The following is a 20475-nucleotide window of genomic DNA, read 5'->3' as shown; positions in this document are numbered from 1 at the left end:
CCTGAGCATAAATAAAGATGCATTTAGATCTATGCCCCTAATTTCCTCCATTTTTTTTTTTAATTTTTAATTTTTTTTTGTCATACATTGATATGAATCAGCCATAGATTTACACGTATTCCCCATCCCGATCCCCCCTCCCCCCTCCCTCTCCACCCGATTCCTCTGGGTCTTCCCAGTGCACCAGGCCCAAGCACTTGTCTCATGCATCCCACCTGGGCTGGTGATCTGTTTCACCATAGATAGTATACATGCTGTTCTTTTGAAATATCCCACCCTCACATTCTCCCACAGAGTTCAAAACTCTGTTCTGTATTTCTGTGTCTCTTTTTCTGTTTTGCATATAGGGTTGTCGTTACCATCTTTCTAAATTCCATATATATGTGTTAGTATGCTGTAATGTTCTTTATCTTTCTGGCTTACTTCACTCTGTATAAGGGGCTCCAGTTTCATCCATCTCATTAGGACTGATTCAAATGAATTCTTTTTAACGGCTGAGTAATATTCCATGGTGTATATGTACCACAGCTTCCTTATCCATTCATCTGCTGATGGGCATCTAGGTTGCTTCCATGTCCTGGCTATTATAAACAGTGCTGTGATGAACATTGGGGTGCACGTGTCTCTTTCAGATCTGGTTTCCTCAGTGTGTATGCCCAGAAGTGGGATTGCTGGGTCATATGGCAGTTCTATTTCCAGGTTTTAAGGAATCTCCACACTGTTTTCCATAGCGGCTGTACTAGTTTGCATTCCCACCAACAGTGTAAGAGGGTTCCCTTTTCTCCACACCCTCTCCAGCATTTATTGCTTGTAGACTTTTGGATAACAGCCATCCTGACTGGCGTGTAATGGTACCTCATTGTGGTTTTGATTTGCATTTCTCTAATAATGAGTGATGTTGAGCATCTTTTCATGTGTTTGTTAGCCATCTGTATGTCTTCTTTGGAGAAATGTCTGTTTAGTTCTTTGGCCCATTTTTTGATTGGGTCATTTATTTTTCTGGAATTGAGCTGCAGGAGTTGCTTGTATATTTTTGAGATTAATCCTTTGTCTGTTTCTTCATTTGCTATTATTTTCTCCCAATCTGAGGGCTGTCTTTTCACCTTACTTATAGTTTCCTTTGTAGTGCAAAAGCTTTTAAGTTTCATTAGGTCCCATTTGTTTAGTTTTGCTTTTATTTCCAATATTCTGGGAGGTGGGTCATAGAGGATCTTGCTGTGATTTATGTCTGAGAGTGTTTTGCCTATGTTCTCCTCTAGGAGTTTTATAGTTTCTGGTCTTACATTTAGATCTTTAATCCATTTTGAGTTTATTTTTGTGTATGGTGTTAGAAAGTGTTCTAGTTTCATTCTTTTACAAGTGGTTGACCAGTTATCCCAGCACCACTTGTTAAAGAGGTTGTCTTTTTTCCATTGTATATCCTTGCCTCCTTTGTCAAAGATAAGGTGTCCATAGGTCCGTGGATTTATCTCTGGGCTTTCTATTCTGTTCCATTGATCTATATTTCTGTCTTTGTGCCAGTACCATACTGTCTTGATGACTGTGGCTTTGTAGTAGAGTCTGAAGTCAGGCAGGTTGATTCCTCCAGTTCCATTCTTCTTTCTCAAGATTACTTTGGCTATTCGAGGTTTTTTGTATTTCCATACAAATTGTGAAATTATTTGGTCTAGTTCTGTGAAAAATACCCTTGGTAACTTGATAGGGATTGCATTGAATCTATAGATTGCTTTGGGTAGAATAGCCATTTTGACAATATTGATTCTTCCAATCCATGAACACGGTATGTTTCTCCATCTGTTTGTGTCCTCTTTGATTTCTTTCATCAGTGTTTTATAGTTTTCTATGTATAGGTCTTTTGTTTCTTTAGGTAGATATACTCCTAAGTATTTTATTCTTTTTGTTGCAATGGTGAATGGTATTGTTTCTTTAATTTCTCTTTCTGTTTTTTCATTGTTAGTATATAGGAATGCAAGGGATTTCTGTGTGTTAATTTTATATCCTGCAACTTTACTATATTCGTTGATTAGCTCTAGTAATTTTCTGGTAGAGTCTTTAGGGTTTTCTATGTAGAGGATCATGTCATCTGCAAACAGTGAGAGTTTCACTTCTTCTTTTCCTATCTGGATTCCTTTTACTTCTTTTTCTGCTCTGATTGCTGTGGCCAAAACTTCCAACACTATGTTGAATAGTAGTGGTGAGAGTGGGCACCCTTGTCTTGTTCCTGATTTCAGGGGAAATGCTTTCAATTTTTCACCATTGAGGGTGATGCTTGCTGTGGGTTTGTCATATATAGCTTTTATTATGTTGAGGTATGTTCCTTCTATTCCTGCTTTTTGGAGAGTTTTAATCATAAATGAGTGTTGAATTTTGTCAAAGGCTTTCTCTGCATCTATTGAGATAATCATATGGTTTTTATCTTTCAATTTGTTAATGTGGTGTATTACATTGATTGATTTGCGGATATTAAAGAATCCTTGCATTCCTGGGATAAAGCCCACTTGGTCGTGGTGTATGATTTTTTTAATATGTTGTTGGATTCTGTTTGCTAGAATTTTGTTAAGGATTTTTGCATCTATGTTCATCAGTGATATTGGCCTGTAGTTTTCTTTTTTTGTGGCATCTTTGTCTGGTTTTGGAATTAGGGTGATGGTGGCCTCATAGAATGAGTTTGGAAGCTTACCTTCAATTTCCTCCATTTTTAAGGAGGAGAAATATCTTTCCTTCATTTGAAATGGAAAATTCCTCTATATCCTCCTGCTTCTTCAGGCTGTCATAGCCACTCTGTTCCTTTACTATCAACATTTTTACTTACATTTTTTTTTTTTTACTTACATTTTAACATAGCCTACTGTTCCAATAGCTTCACTAAATCTGCTCTGTATCCAGTTAAAAAGCAGTATTGTCATATTTTTAAAATTTTTTAAAAAGTGAATTTTTTAAAAAGATTCAAGAATTTACTATCTATAGGAGATCTATTTTAGATTCACAGATAAAAAAAGTTGAAAGTAAAAGAATGGAAGAAGATGATGTAACAGGAACCATGAGAAAGCTAGGGGGGGTATACTATTATCAGACAGAATAGACTTTATTTTTTTTTTAATTAATTTATTTATTTTTTCAGTGGGTTTTGTCATACATTGACATGAATCAGCAATAGATTTACACGTATTCCCCATCCCGATCCCCCCTCCCCCCTCCCTCTCCACCCGATTCCTCTGGGTCTTCCCAGTGCACCAGGTTCGAGCACTTGTCTCATGCATCCCACCTGGGCTGGTGACCTGTTTCACCATAGATAATATACATGCTGTTCTTTCGCAACATCCCACCCTCACCTTCTCCCACAGAGTTCAAAAGTCTGTTCTGTACTTTTGTGTCTCTTTTTCTGTTTTGCATATAGGGTTGTCGTTACCATCTTTCTAAATTCCATATATATGTGTTAGTATGCTGTAATGTTCTTTATCTTTCTGGCTTACTTCACTCTGTATAATGGGCTCCAGTTTCATCCATCTCATTAGAACTGGTTCAAATGAATTCTTTTTAGCGGCTGAGTAATATTCCATGGTGTATATGTACCACAGCTTCTTTATCCATTCATCTGCTGATGGGCATCTAGGTTGCTTCCATGTCCTGGCTATTATAAACAGTGCTGCGATGAACATTGGGGTGCACGTGTCTCTTTCAGATCTGGTTTCCTCAGTGTGTATGCCCAGAAGTGGGATTGCTGGGTCATATGGCAGTTCTATTTCCAGTTTTTTCAGAAATCTCCACACTGTTTTCCATAGCGGCTGTACTAGTTTGCATTCCCACCAACAGTGTAAGAGGGTTCCCTTTTCTCCACACCCTCTCCAGCATTTATTGCTTGTAGACTTTTGGATAGCAGCCATAGACTTTAAAATAACAAAATGTTACTAGAGATAATGAAGGACATTTTATAATAATGAAGGAGTCATTCATGAAGATAAAACAGTTATAAACATATACTTCATAACAGAGCCCCAAAATACATGAAATAAAAGCTAACAGAAATGAAGGCAAAAGACAGTTCAACAGTAGTAGTTGAAGACTTCAGTACCTCTCTTTCAATAATGGGTTGAACAACTATGCAAAGGATCAACAAAGAAATAGAAGACTTATACAGCACTGTACACCAACTACACCTAACAGATATCTGTAGGACACCCCAACAACAGTCTTTGACAATCAGAAGAATTTAATTATTTTCTAGTACACATATAACCTTCTCCAGTATAGACTATGTGCTAGGCCATAAAACAACTCTCATTTAAGAGAGTGAACTCATACAGATTATGTTCTTCAATCACAGTGGATTAGAATTATAAATCAATAATAAGTTTACAATTTAGTGACAATTAAATAACGTGCTCCTGAATAATCAGTGGGCCAAAGAAGAAATCGCAAGGGAAACTAGAAAATACTTGGAGATGAGTGAAATACACCTGACCAAGACTTACAGGATATAGCTAAAGTAGTACTTAGAAGGAAATTTATAGCTATAAAAGCCTATATTAAAAATGAAGAATAACCTCAACTCAGTAATGTAACCTCTTACCTTAACACTCTGGGGGAAAAAAGAGCAGACTAAACCTTAAGCAAGACAAGGAAATAATAAAGATTAGAGCAAAAATCAGTGAAATTTAAAAAAAATTTTAAATCAATAAACCAAAAGTTGTTTCTTTAAAAAGAGCAACAAAATTGGCAAACTTTTATGTAGACTGATTAAGAATAAAAGAGAGGAGACTTAAATTACTAAAATCAGGAATGATATAGGGAGCATTACTACTGACTTTACAGAAATAAGGATTATAAGGGAATACTATGAAACAGTTGTATGACAACAGATCAGATATCTAGGTGAAATGGATGAATTGTATATGGCCCCTGACTTAATAATGATGGTTTGACTTGGGATTTTTCACCTTTGCAATGGTGTGAGAGTGTTACATATTCAGTAGAAGCTATACTTCAGATTTTGAATTCTGACATTTTCCTGGGCAAGCAACACACAGTATTGTAGTTTCTCATGATGCTGGGCAGCAGCAATGAGCAGCAACTCCCAGTCAGCCACATGATCATGTGGATAACAACCAACACACTTAAAACCATTCTGTACCCACACAACCATTCTGTTTTCAACTTTGAATACAATATTCAATAAATTAACTATGTAATACTTTATTTTAAAACAGACTTTGTGTTAGATGATTTTGTCCATCTATAGGCTAATGTAAGTGTTCCAAGCATATTTAATTGTAGGCTGCTGCTGCTGCAAAGTCGAATCAGTCGTGTCTGACTCTGTGCGACCGCATAGACAGCAGCCCACCAGGCTCCCCTGTCCATGGGATTCTCCAGGCAAGAACACTGGAGTGGGTTGCCGTTTCCTTCTCCAATGCATGAAAGTGAAAAGGGAAAGTGAAGTCGCTCAGTCGTGTCCGACTCTCAGCGACCCCATGGACTGCAGCCTACCAGACTCCTCCATCCACGGGATTTTCAGGCAAGAGTACTGGAGTGGGTTGCCAGTGCCTTCTCTGAATTGTTGGCTAGGTTACGCTATTATGTTTGGTAGATTAAATATATTAAATGCACTTTCAACTTAAAATATTTTCAACTTATCAGGACGTAACCCCATCATAAGTCAGGGAAGATCTGTCCTAGAAAGACAACCAACCAACCAACAAACTTCCCACAAAGAAAAGCCCAGGACAGGATAGCTTCATTGGTGAGTTCTAACAAATATTTAAATAAGAATTAACACTAACCCTCCTCAGACTCCTCCAAAAAATAGAAGAAGGGGGAATCATTCTATAAGGCAAATATTGTCCTGATACCAAAACCAGACAAAGACATCATAAGAAAACCACAGACCAATATCCCATAAATGTGGAAGTCCTCAACAAGATACTAGCAAAATGAGCAATAACTTATAGAAATGGTTATATTATATACTACAACCAAGTGGGGTTTATCCCAGAGGTGCAAGAGCCACTCATAATAGGAAAATCAATCAGTGCAGCACACCATATTAAAACATTCAAGTACAGAATTCACATAATCATCTCTATAGATGAAGAAAAAGGTTTTGACAAACTCTGATACCCTTTCGTAATTTAAGAAAACAAAGAAATAAACAAGCACTCCAGCAAACTAGGAATAGAAAGAACTTCCTCAGCCTGATAAAGGACATCTGTGAAAAGCCATGGCTATCATCATACTTAACAGAAAAGGACTGAATGCTTTTCCTGTAACATTGTGAACAGGACAAGGATGTCCAGTCTCATCCCTTCTATTGAACATTGTGCTGGGGCAGCTGGGCAAGAAAATGAAATAAAAAGTCATCCAGATTGGAAAAGAAGAATTAAAACTGTCTGTATTTGCAGATGAAGTGATTTGCATATAGAAAATTCTGAGGAATCCATGCAAAAACTATTAGAACTAGTAAATGTGTTCAACAGGGTTGCAAGATACAAGATCAATACACAGAAGTCAATCTATACAGTTGTAATAAACAATCCAAAAATGAAATTATGAAGCAATTCTGTTTATAATAGCATCAAACAAAAAAGGAATAAATTTAACAAAAGCATAAAATTGTTTACTCTGAAAACTGCAAAACATTCTTGAAAGAAATTATAAATCTAAATAATGAGAAAAATGCCCCATGTTCATGGATTGAAAGATTGAATATTTTTAAGATGGTGATACTTTCCCAGTTGATCTCCAGGTTTGACGCAATCCCTATCAAAATCCCAGCTGACTTATTTGCATATTTTGACAAGCTGTTCCTGAAATTCACACAGAAATTCAAAGGATCCGTATTAGCCAAAACAGTCTTGAAAAAGAAAAAATTTGGAGGACCCACACTTCCCAATTTCCCAGAGTTATTAAAAAGCTACAGTAATCAAGACCACATGGTTCAGGCATAAGGATAGATGTATGGATCACTGGAATTGTATCGAGTATCCAGAAATAAGCCCTTGCATTTACAGTCAGTGACTGTTTAACAAGGGTACCAAGAACAATTCAGTGGAGGAAAGAATAGTCTTTTCAACATATGGTGCTGGGACAACTAGATAATCCACACATGAAAGAATGAAATAGGACGCCTGCTTTACACCATATGCAAAAATTAACTCAGAATCATTCAAAGACCTAAATATAAGAGCTTGAACTATAAAATTCTTATAAGAAAACCTGGAGATAAATCTTTGTGACCTTAGATTTGGCAAGGGTTTCTTAGATATGACACCAGTAGTACAAGGAGCCAAAGGAAAAAAATATGTAGATTGGATTTCATTAAAGTTAAAAAAGCTTTTGTACTTCAAAGGACACCATCAAGAAAGCAAAAAGACAGTCCACATATTTGGGATAAAATATTTGCAAATTACCTGACTAATAAGGAACATATACCTGTGTCTATATGTCAAGAATTCTTACAACTCAGTAATAAAAAAAAAAAACAATTAAATATGCAAAGAATCTGAATAGGCAGTTATCCAAAGATGATGTACAAGTGGCTGATAAACATAGGAGATGTTTAACATTAGTCATCAGGGAAATGCTGATTCAAAACTACAGTGAGATTCTGCTTAATACCCTTAAAGTGGCTGTAATTAAAAAGGCAGGTAGTAACAAGTGTTGGCAAGCATATGGAGAAATTGAAACTCTCATAGACTGCCTGTGGGAGTGTAAATCTGGTATAGCCATTTTGGAAAACAGTGTGGCTGTTCCTCAGGTGATTTCCTATCTCTATGGCCTTGCTTATACTGTTCTTTTTATTTGGAATGCCAATCCTTTTATCTTTGCCTGTCAGAATCCTGCCTGTCCCACAAAGCCCAGCTCAGATTACAATTTCCCAAGCCTATATTCTTAGGTTCTGCTAGGTTGTGTGTCTCTTTTTAGTATTAAAAAATTGCTTTTCAAAATGCTTTTACTGATTTCCCATTGTTTCAGATTCTTCCTAACACTCAATACTGTCAGACTTATTTGTTAATGTTTGTTAGTCTGATAGGTTTGAAGTGATATTATATCCCATCTACTTGAGTTTTGCTGATTACTAGTGTCTTTGAACATCTTTTTCTTTTCTCCTCCATCTCCTGAGTCATTTGAGTAATTTTTTTCTGTGAATTGCATGATGAGATTCTGTTGGCTTATTTTCATTTTCTTATTGATTAATATGAGTTCTTTATTCTGGATACTAGTTCTTTTTTCAGTTCAGTTCAATCGCTCAGTCATGTCCAACTCTGTGACTCCATGGACTGCAGCATGCCAGGCCTCCCTGTCCATCACCAACTCCTGGAGTTTACTCAAACTCATGTCCATTGAGTCAGTGATGCCATCCAATCATCTCATCCTCTGTCATCCGCTTTTCCTCCCACCTTAAATCTTCCCTAGCATCAGGGTCTTTTCCAATGAGTCAGTTCTTCACATCAGGTGGCCCCAGTATTGGAGTTTCAGCTTCAGCATCCATCCTTCCAATGAATATTCAAGACAGATTTCCTTTAGGATGGACTGGTTAAATCTCCTTGCAGTCCAAGGGACTCTCAAGAGTCTTCTCCAACACCATAGTTCAGAAGCATCAGTTCTTTTTTAGATGTGTGATAAATATCTTTTCTCACTCTGTGCTTGTTTTTTAACTGTTTATATTATTATTATATATTATAATAGCATCTTGTCATACAGATTTAAATTTTGATAAGTTAAATTTATCAACCTTTTATGGTTTGTTTTGTTTGTTTTGGTCTCATCTAAGAAATACTTTCTAATCCCAGGGTCATTCTACTATTTTTTTCTAATAGTTTTAAACTTTTTGTTTCTTTAATTCAGGTCTTTGATCTTTCTGGAATTGGAGAAGTGTGAGGTGGGGATCTAATGTTTTTTTCTTCACATGGAAAACCAAGTATCCCAGTAAATTTTACTGAATCTGAGCAAGATTCTTCCCTTTACCAGATCTTATGAAACACAACAGTGAAATGAAAGAGTGAATTGATCTGGAAGGGAAAGGGACTCATGGACCAAATCATCAATTTGCAAAATTTCAACTGCTTTTTTCTTTTAAAAGATAAGTGCAGGGAGAGCAGAAATCTTGCACCAAACAATCTATAAAGTGCTGACTACCTCCCACCTGTCTTATACCAATAGATTTGGGGTGGGGTAGGGAGCAGCAGCTGGAGAAGGCAATGAGAACCCACTCCAGTGTTCTTGCCTGGAGAATCCCAGGGACGGCAGAACCTGGTGGGCTGCCGTCTATGGGGTCTCACAGAGTCAGACATGACTGAAGCGACTTAGCAGCAGCAGCAGCAGGGAGCACCAGCAGCATACTCCTGGATTGGTGATTGGGACAGACTAGGTCATCTATTTTCCATTAAAATTTCTCTCATACTGGCAGACAGGGAACTTTGGAAATATTTTTTAGGTTTGTAAAAGAATGTTTTATCCTGAGCAGTAGCACAGATTTACCTTATATGCTTGCTAAGTCGCTTCAGTCGTGTCCGACTCTGTGCAACCCCATAGACGGCAGCCCACCAAGCTGCCCCGTCCCTGGGATTCTCCAGGCAAGAACACTGGAGTGGGTTGCCATTTCCTTCTCCAATGCATGAAAGTGAAAAGTGAAAGTGAAGTCGCTCAGTCATGTTCGACTCAGCGACTCCATGGACTACAGCCCACCAGGCTCCTCCGTCCATGGGATTTTCCAGGCAAGAGTACTGGAGTGGGGTGCCATTGCCTTCTCCTAAGTATATGCTCTCTCTAAGTATATGCTTACTTAGGAGCAATTTTATTATTAGCTTTAATATAGCCCATTTTCTTATCTCTGTTTTTTGTGATTTTTTTTTCCACTGAAGACTTTATCAAGCTAAGTCTGGTCTGGTTTTAGCATCCTTTCTCTTCTTGGCCAGCCATGGTGGATGACCCACAGGTTGGTGCCTCTCACCTGATGGGTGAGTTCTCCCTGAAGGTGCAGCATAACTGGAGCACAGTTGATTACTGGATAGTCCTCCCTTTCTTGTTATCTCAGGGGGAGTTGCCTTGCCACAACTAAGAAAAGTGCCTCACTTACACCCTTATATCACCCTGGGGCTCAGCAGTGGGAGGCTGGTCAGGTGGGCTTTGAATCCATAGTATAGGCAACCTCAGATTCAGGTCAATGGGCTGATCTGGAGCCAGCACTGCCGGGCTGCTGCCTCCTGCTGTCGACCTACATTCTCACCAGGATAGCACTCCTAGCAGCCAGGCCTCCAAACTCGTAAGAGCAATTAAGATTTAGGCCTTTTTTCCCCCTGGAACTAACAGATTCAAGGGTCCATTTAATTTTTCTTTCCTCCTGCTTATTAAAGAAAAGAGAGAAAAAGCCCACAAACTGCAATTAAAGTATTTCCCATCTTTACTTTGTAGCCTGTCAACTCAAAGCAGTAAAAGCGATTTTGCTATCAGGATGAAGTTTTGTGAGCTCTGTCTCCTAAACATCTTTGTAGTTTCCCTCTCTTTGTCTCATTGTTACTGTTTTAGCTTTGCCTTTGGGCTGTTGCCACAACTTCCCATCTGGTTCCTCCTCCTCTGATCTCATCAACTCCGAACCCCTTTCTATATTGCTACTAGAGTAGTTTTTATAGAACACAAATCTGAAACTCCCCAGTTTAAAATCCTCCAATGGATTCTTTTTATAAACTAATTAATTTAATTTTGGCTGTGCTGGGTATTCGTCGTTGTGTTCAGGCTACTTTTCATCGAGGTGCACAAGCTTCTCGTGGTGACTTCTCTTGTTGTGGAGCACAGGTTCTAGGCAGCACAAGATTCAGTTTGTGGCATGAAGACTCTAGATAGAGCTCGAGCTCAGTAGTTATGGCACACAGGCTTAGTTGCTCCTCAGCATGTGGAATCTTCCTGGACCAGGGGTCAAACCCATGTCCCCAGTATTCACAGGCAGATTCTGTACCACCACCTTCAAGAGATTATTTACTGATAAACTCTTACCCACACTCTATAAACCCAGTCATGCTGAACTGTTTGCCATTTGCCTGATATGGCATATGTTTTTATGCCTTCATGCATGAAATTAATATATATTTCTTTATCCCTACCCCACACACCTCTGACAGGCTCATCTTATTCATTGTTCAAAGCCAACTAAAATGTTTCTTCTGAAAAGCTGTTCCCAGCCATCTCAGACCTGTTCTTCACTTCCTCCTCAGCATTTCACTAACATGCCAACCTTCTCTGATTTTATATCATATATATTGCCTATAGATAGATTAATATAAATTACCTATATTATTTCCCTGTTGCACTGTAAGCTCTATGTAGAGAACCTTGCACCATGCTTATTAACACAATAAGCATTTGCTCGATGCTAACAGTGCTGATGGATAATGATGAAGAAATCTGGATTAAGTCACTTTAGGCCTTCACTGACCACTTATTACCAGTCTTATTATGTCAATTCAGTTTTTTTTTTTTTAAGGGAAAAAAAGAGTGATCAAGGCAGGAAGAAGATGAAATTATTTTAAGGGAAGGTGATTTTTAAATTGGGAAGTCTGGCCAAAGATGGGTGGTCAGGACAGGGAAGAGTTGAAAGAATTGAGTCTGGATTTGAACAAGAAAAAATTCTGGAAGAATGACTGATATCATATCTGTGGATTGTTGTGCTGGAGCAGGGGAAACAGACATGTTCTGTGAGGGTGGAACTAGGACCTGTAGTTTGGAAGCTGTTCAGGGTTAGATTCCTTCCAAGGTTGATTTTTAGTGCAAAGTAAAGAAATTTCTTAGCTTCCAGAGCTCTTCAGAAGAAGCTTTGACTGCCTGAAGAGGTTCTGAATACACCATCATTAGAAGGTGTGCTGGCATAGGCTGTGTGACCAGCCATGTGGGCCACTATTGAAGATATTCCAGTGCTGGATGGCAAATTGGACTCAGTCACCTCTAATCTCTCTTCTAACTCTGTAATTCAGTGCTCGTGTGATGCTTTTCAGTAATGTGAGCATGGTCTATATTAGGACACCGAGTGGGAACAGAATAGCTTTTAAAAAAAAACAACCTGAACCATCTTTGATCAAAGCAATTCTCCTGAGTAATTTCCTGTTTTCTCAGGTTTTGAACCTGAAATAAGAATGTTGGCGAAGAAAATAGCAGCCAAATCCAGAGGTTTACGCAAAGCAGACTCGTGTTTTGAGAGAGGTTGGTAGAGTGGACTTTGTCTCATTCAGCCAGCCCAGTTCTGTAGCCACTCTCTTTTTACTAGTTGTGTAAGATAAATCTAAGCTTCAATATCCTCATCTATAAAATGAGACTAATAATATATTTCATAAAGTTAGGGTAAAAATTAAATCAGATAAAGAAGTGCCTGATACAGTGCTCAGAACATACTACAAATTCAAAATATATCCTTCCTTTTGCCTTCTTCTTTCTCATTTTGAGAGAATTAAAGTGTTTGAAGTTTTTGTTTGTTTTTATTGTTTGGTTGTGTTGCTTATTTGGTTTTTTGGTTACCCCTGGGGTGGGAGGTACAGTTTTTTTTATTTTATTTGTGAGCTTCAGACCTGGAGTGTCTTCATTGCATAAGTGTCCCCCCTGCTCACAGCGACAAAATCCTCTTTGTCTTCCTGACCCAAGGAGTTAGTCTTCTACTAGCTTTTTGATACACTGCTATTTGTACTTCCTAAAGATCAAATCATTTCAGAAATGATTCCTCTTGAAAGTAATTTCTAATTTCCGTATTAATCAAAAAATAGCTTTATATTTCTTCAGTCCTAATTCTAGTAACAGTAAAAGGGATAGATTGTATTAACATCTATAAAGCAATTAAAATGTACACCTCAGAATCCCAGGAAACTTGATCACTACTGAAGCTTTTGAGGTACAAGAGAGAAAAGCTTATTTGTGGCCAGTTATTCTCATCACTCTTGACCTTCAAAAAATATAAATACAGGAGGGGCATACTTGTTTCCAAGGAGAAAGTCCTAGTTATTTGGTAGGTGTGGAAAAAGCCATTTCCCACCACTGATTTGGGCTTCTCTTGTGGCTCAGCTGCTAAATAATCTGCCTGTAATGCAAGAGACCTGGGTTTGATCACTGGGTTGGGAAGATCCCCTGGAGAAGGGAAAGGCTACCCACTCCAGTATTCTGGCCTGGAGAATTCCATGGACTGTAGTGTCCATAGGGTCACAAAGAGTCGGACGCGACTGAGCGACTTTGACTCACTCACCACTGATTTACTAAATAATCTTAGCCAAAAAATCACTTTACCTCTGTGAACCTTGATTTCCTTATCTACAACATGGGGGAAATAACGTTAGTGTTGTTTTGAGACTTGAGTGACATCAGTTCAGTTCAGTTCAGTCGCTCAGTCATGTCCAATTCTTTGCGACCTCATGAATCGCAGCACACCAGGCCTTCCTGTCCATCACCAACTCCCAGAGTTTACTCAAACTCATGTCCATCAAGTCGGTGATGCCATCCAGCCATCTCATCTTCTGTCGTCCCCTTCTCCTTCTGCCCCCAATCCCTCCCAGCATCAGGGTCTTTTCCAGTGAGTCAACTCTACGCATGAGGTGGCCACAGTACTGGAGTTTCAGCTTCAGCATCAGTCCTTCCAATGAACACCCAGGACTGATCTCCTTTAGGATGGACTGGTTGGATCTCCTTGCAGTCCAAGGGACTCTCAAGAGTCTTCTCCAACACCACAGTTCAAAAGCATTAATTTGCATTGGTGGTATAGTGGTGAGCATAGCTGCCTTCCAAAAGCATTAATTTTTTGGCACTCAGCTTTCTTCACAGTCCAACTCTCACATCCATACATGACCACTGGAAAAACCATAGCCTTGACTAGACGGACCTTTGTTGGCAAAGTAAAGTCTCTGCTTTTTAATATGCTGTCTAGGTTGGTCATAACTTTTCTTCCAAGAGTAAGAGTCTTTTAATTCCATAGCATGTGTTAAAGTATATTTTGTCTGAGTGGTAGATGAAACATCCATGTTGTATCACCATGCACTTCAGCAGATCCAGGCAGTCTTGGGGAACTGGGACTTGGAATGCACTCTGCTCACTTGGGTGGAGCAGAGCCTGTCCAGAGTCTTGGGAGTGTGCTGAGAAGACTTCAGCAGGGAATAATTGCAACCTAACAAGTGTTGCTATGTCCTGAAGCTTACATTCTAGTGACAGAAGTTGAGCAGTCTCCTGTAAGTAGGTAAACATATAGTATGTCAGGTTGTTAACCTCTGTGAAGGAAAACAAAGCAGGATAAGAAGCACAGAAAGTAATGAAAGTTGAAGGTACTGTTTTAGAAAGAATGTATGATGACCTTTGAACAGAATTCCAGAAAGGAGGAAAGGGGAAGGGTGAAGGTTCTGAGGTGGGGAAATGGTTGACACATTTAAAGAATAGCGCTGAGGCCATTGTGGCTGGAGTAGATTACCATGGAGGCAAGTAGTAGGGCTTTCCTGAAAGCTCAGCTGGTAAAGAATCCCTGCAATACAGGAGATCCCAGTTTGATTCCTGGGTTGGGAAGATCTGCTGGAGAAGGGATAGGCTACCCACTCCAGTATTCTTGGGCTTCCCTGGTGGCTCAGCTGGTAAAGAATCTGCCTGCAATGCGGGAGACCTGCCTTTGATCCCTGGGTTGGGAAGATCCCCTGGAGAAGGGAAGGGCTACCCACGCCAATATTTTGGCCTGGAGGATTCCCTGGACTGTATAGTCCATGGGGTTGCAAAGAGTCAGAAACGACTGAGTGACTTTCACTTTCAAGTAGTAGGAGAGGAAGTTAAGAGGTAACCGAAGTTCAGGTGGGTCACTGAAAGGATTTTTTTGTGGTTGTCATGGGAAGCTATGTGGGGTTTAAAGAGAGGAGTGTTGTGATCTCATTTAACGTTTTAAGGGGTTGTTCTGGTTGCTGTGGGAAACAGACTGCATGGCAACAAAGAAGCAGAGAGACCAGTTAAGAAGCTATTGCAATCATCTAGGTTAAGAAATAATGATGACTTGGACTAGAATGGAAAGTATATAAGTAACAAGATATGGTCAGATTTTGAATATTTTCTGAAGGTGGCACTGAAAATGAATTAGATGTGAATAGGAGAAAAAAGTAGAGTCAAAGATGGCTGTAAGATTTTTGACCTGAGGAACTAGAAGAATGAATTATCTTTTACTGGTGTGGAGAAAAAGCTTAGAGAACAGATTTGGAAGGTAGAAAGTAAATATTTAGAAGATAGAAAGTAAGTATTTAATTTTGAATCATAATTTTAAATAATAATTTCTAAGTTTTTGAACTCTTAACTGTTTGCCTGGCTCCTAGCACTTTGAGGTCTTACTAATTTAATACTTATACCAACCTATTAGGTAAATAATATTATTAGTCTAATTTTATAAATGGGAAAACTAAAGCACAGCAAATGGCCCAAGGTCACACAAATAATTAGTGATGTTCCTGGAATTCAAACCTAAGCTTAGATGTAGCTCCAGAGACCATACTCTTAGCCACTCTGCCATATAAACTTGATGTCTAGCAAACATCCAAGTGGAGATGTTGAGTAAGCAGTTAAATACTATATGAGTCAGGCGTTCAGGAGAGAAGTCCAGTCTAGCTGTATGAAACTTAAGCGTAGGTAGTGAACATAAAAATGAAAAGATATGTTAGGGCCAATGACCATAAAGGGAGATATACTCACAAGAAGAAAAAATGATGAGATCAAGCTCTAAAACGCAACCTAGCTTTCAGGTGTGGTTAACCTATCAGTCCTGCTTCTTAGATCCAGGGAGGGAACAAGCCAAGCTTCTTATGGATGTCCCCAAATGCTACCCTTCATCCTTCTGCCTGGAATGTTCTCCCTCCCCTTTTTTTTGTCTACATCAAGGGACACCTAGTACCCAGTATAATCCCTGGCAGACAACAGGTAATAAACAAATGGTTATTGAAGGCCCCTTCTCTTCTCACTTGACAGCCTTGTCAGGCACTTTTCAGGGTGCATTCCAACTGTCCACTTATCTATTTTTCTCCTTCATTACTTGGTGACGTTTTCAAGGCCAGGAATTCTCTTGATTTTGTTTTGTTTTTAAACCTTTCATAGCTTCAAAATACAACCCCTAAGTAATATCTTTATTGAGTTCCTACTCTCTGCCTTGGGGCTTCCCAGATGGCTCAGTTCAGTTCAGTCACTCAGTTGTGTCCAACTCTTTGTGACCCCGTGGACTATAGCATGCCAGGCTTCCCTGTCCATCACCAACCCCCAGAGCTTGCTCAAACTCATGTCCATCAAGTCAGTGATGCCATCCAACCATCTCATCCTCTGTTGTCCCCTTCTCCTTCTGCCTTCAATCTTTTCTGGCATCAGGGTCTTCAGGACTGATTTCCTTTAGGATGGACTGGTTGGATCTCCTTGCAGTCCAAGGGACTCTCAAGAGTCTTCTCCAACACCACAGTTCAAAAGCATCAATTCTTCGACGCTCAGCTTTCTTTATAGTCCAACTCTCACATCCATACATGACTACTGGAAAAACCATTAGCTTTGACTAGACAGACCTTTGTTGGCAAAGTAATGTATCTGCTTTTGAATATGCTGTCTAGGTTGGTCATAGCTTTTCTTCCAAGGAGCAAGCGTCTTTTAATTTCATGGCTGCAGTCACCATCTGCATTGATTTTGGAGCCCCCCAAAATAAAGTCTCTCACTGTTTCCATTGTTTCCCCATCTATTTGCCATGAAGTGATGGGACTGGATGTCCATCCAGTGGTGGGTCATGGCATCCGGTCCCCAGTGGCTCAGCAGTGAAGAATCCGCTGAGTCAAGAGACACAGGTTCGATCCCTGGGTTGGAAAGATGCCCTGGAGAAGGAAATGGCAACACACTCCAGTATTCTTGCCTGGAGGAGCTTGACGGGCTACAATCCATGGAGTCTCAATGGTCAGACATGATTTAACAACTAAAGCACAACAAATTCTAGGCCTTATATGTGCTAGACGCCAGAGATCCCAGCAGCATCAAAAGAGGCAGTAGGATGAGTAATACGAGTTAGGGACAAGGAAACAAAATGAGTAAAACAAAACCAGGAACATTGTTGGGAGGAAGCCCAGCTTACCTATGATACTCTTTCTAGACAGAGGAAGTTGATGGTGGGGAAGAGATATTCTCTACTGGCCATGCAGACTATTCATCCCTAGCCTGTGTTTGAAGAAAGTGGGGAAAACCACTAGACCATTCAGATATGACCTAAATCAAATCCCTTATGACTATACAGTGGAAGTGAGAAATAGATTCTGATAGAGTGCCTGATGAACTATGGATGGAGGTTCGTGACACTGTACAGGAGACAGGAATCAAGACCATCCTCAAGAAAAAGAAATACAAAAAAGCAAAATGGCTGTCTGAGGAGGCCTTACAAATAGCTGTGAAAAGAAGAGAAGCGAAAAGCAAAGGAGAAAAGGAAAGATATACCCATTTGAATGCAGAGTTCCAAAGAAGAGCAGGGAGAGATAAGAAAGCCTTCCTCAGTGATCAGTGCAAAGAAATAGAGGAAAACAATAGAATGGGAAAGACTGCAGATCTCTTCAAGAAAATTAGAGATACCAAGGGAACATTTCACGCAAAGATGGGCTCAATAAAGGACAGAAATGGTATGGACCTAACAGAAGCAGAAGATATTAAGAAGAGGTGGCAAGAAAACACAGAAGAACTGTACAAAAGAGATCTTCATGACCCAGATAATCACGACGGTGTGATCACTCACACTCACCTAGAGCCAGACATCCTGGAATGTGAATTCAAGTGAGCCTTAGAAAGCATCACTATGAACAGAGCTAGTGGATGTGATGGAATTCCAGTTAAGCTATTTCAAATCCTCAAAGATGATGCTGTGAAAGTGCTGCACTCAATATGCCAGCAAATTTGGAAAACTCAGCAGTGGCCACAGGACTGGAAAAGGTCAGTTTTCATTCCAATTCCAAAGAAAGGCAATGCTGAAGAATGCTCAAACTACCACACAATTGCACTCATCTCACACGCTAGTAAAGTAATGCTCAAAATTCTCCAAGCCAGGCTTCAGCAATACGTGAACCATGAACTTCCAGATGTTCAAGCTGGCTTTAGAAAAGGCAGAGGAATCAGAGATCAAATTGCCAACATCCGCTGAAGAATTGATGCTTTTGAACTGTGGTGTTGGAGAAGACTCTTCAGAGTCCCTTGGACTGCAAGGAGATCCAACCAGTCCATCCTAAAGGAGATCAGTCCTGGGTGTTCATTGGAAGGACTGATGTTGAAGCTGAAGCTCCAATACTTTGGCCACCTCATGCGAAGAGCTGACTCATTTGAAAAGACCCTGATGCTGGGAAAGATTGAGGGCAGGAGGAGAAGGGGATGACAGAGGATGAGATGGTTGAATGGCATCACCGACTCAATGGACATGGGTTTGGGTGGACTCCGGGAGTTGGTGATGGACAGGGAGGTCTGGCGTGCTGCGGTTCATGGGGTTGCAAAGAGTCAGACATGACTGAGCGACTGAACTGAACTGAGCCTGTGTTTGAGGAGCTTGGATGCTTGCTGTCTGGGTTGAGGGGAGGAGGTGGTGGTTTGCTCAAGGAGTAGGAAAGAGGACCTGATCAAGCGCTGTTGTATACAGGTAAAGAAGACATAGCTATGCCTTCAAGAAACTTAACAGGTTGAGGAAAGGGGGAAGGACAGGGAATGTAAAGAAACCATTGAAGTACACTGTGATAAATTCTGTAATTGGGGATGCCTGTGTCTTCAAATTTGTTCTCTTCTATAGGATAGAAGATACAGATAGAGTTCAGTGAAGTATAAGTCACTTTCAGACAATCAGAGCAGTCTCACAGTGGAGGAGGGTGCTGAGTCTCATGAAAGAGTTTGTGGTCAGTAGAGATGTAAGAGCAGAGATGAATGATGCCATGAATATGTTGTAGAGGAGCTGTAGCCTCAAATGTGAGGGTAGACCAAATGGCCTTGAAGTTACTTCTAATCTCTGCAAATCTGTGAACCTAAGTCCCTGCCTTTCTCTCAGCCTGAGAATGTCATCTAGAAAATGAAGGTCTTTATAATGCTGCCGTTCTTTGATACCTGTCAAATTCAAGTGGAAAAAAAAATTCTTAGAAACACTGAAGGAAGATCCTATAATTGCCCCTTAAAGTAAAAGACATCTGAAATGATGTAATAGGGGTGTCATTACTCTTGGCTGTGACATCTCTCACGTGAAGCTGAATACAGATTTCAGCCATGAGACCAGATCACTTTATTTTCTAGATTAAACCCTTGACTTTGGCAGACCTCCATATTGCTAATTCGGAGAAGGCAATGGCACCCCACTCCAGTACCCTTGCCTGGAAAATCCCATGGACGGAGGAGCCTTGGTGGGCTGCAGTCCATGGGGTTGCTAAGAGTAGGACGTGACTGAGCAGCTTCACTTTCACTTTTCACTTTCATGTATTGGAGAAGGAAATGGCAACCAACTCCAGTGTTCTTGCCTGGACAATCCCAGGGACAGGGGATCCTGGTGGGCTGCTGTCTATGAGGTCACGCGGAGTTGGACACGACTGAAGCGACTTAGCAGCAGCATATTACTAATCAAGTGACAACAAGTTGGCTGCCTTGGCTCTGAAGTCAGCAAATGATTGGGGAGTAGAGAGAGATGAATTTTCTTTGGAGTTGGAAAGGATTTAGGGAAAGGCATATTAACAAAGATACATTATTAAAGCTCAGTATTTACAAATCCCAAAGAAGCTTTTAGGGATTTAGGGATTTAATCTTTGACTTTTAAAATCAGCTTTCCATTGTCAGTCAAAATACCAATGAGCATTAAAAAAAACTGTAGCGAGCAGTGAGACAGGCACTTACACACTGCTAGTGTGAGTACAAATTGATAGTCTTTCTAGAAAGCAGTGTGTGCAAAGTATGTGAAGTCTCTTAGCATGTCACTTCTCATCATTTCTGCTGCTGTTTCCCTGATCTGAGCCCCGTCATCCATGCAAGGAGTTTATAGGAGCTCCTAACTGGTCTCTAGGCTTCTCTATTCTTCCCCCATTATGGTCTGTTTTCCACACAGCAGAGTGACGTTTTTCAAGCCTAAGTCAGATTATGTTATTATTCTGCTCAAGATCCCGTCATGGCTTCTCATTTCACTCAGAGTAAAAGTTTGAAGTCCTTACAGGGCCTATAGGCCCCTAGGTGAACTGCCCAGCCTTTTATCTGACTCATCTACTGCCTCTTCCCTCCTCATTTGTTCCACTTCAGCTACACTGGCCTCTTCACTGTTCCTCAGACATGTCCCGTATCATATACCCCCAACTTAGAGCCATTGTGCTGAGTATTTCCTTCATCTGAAATGCTCTTCCTTCAGCCATCTGCTTGGTTAACTATTTCCTTCAAGTCTTTCTGGAAATCTTACTTTGTCTGTGACATTATTCACAATATCCAAAAGATATTCACAATATCCAAGTGTCCACCAACAAATGAATTGAAAAACAAAGT

General features: G+C 40.0%; 1 protein-coding gene across 4 annotated transcripts in view; it reads left to right on the top strand.

Annotated features, from left to right (window-relative positions):
- The window catches only part of FAM168A (family with sequence similarity 168 member A), a 213055-nt gene that overhangs the window by 165824 nt on the left and 26756 nt on the right, over positions 1-20475 (top strand). The gene's annotated exons all lie outside the window — the stretch shown is intronic.

Source organism: Cervus elaphus, chromosome 1, assembly GCF_910594005.1.
Source record: "Cervus elaphus chromosome 1, mCerEla1.1, whole genome shotgun sequence".
NCBI lineage: Eukaryota > Metazoa > Chordata > Mammalia > Artiodactyla > Cervidae > Cervus > Cervus elaphus.
This window is presented reverse-complemented; position numbering and strand designations above follow the sequence as displayed.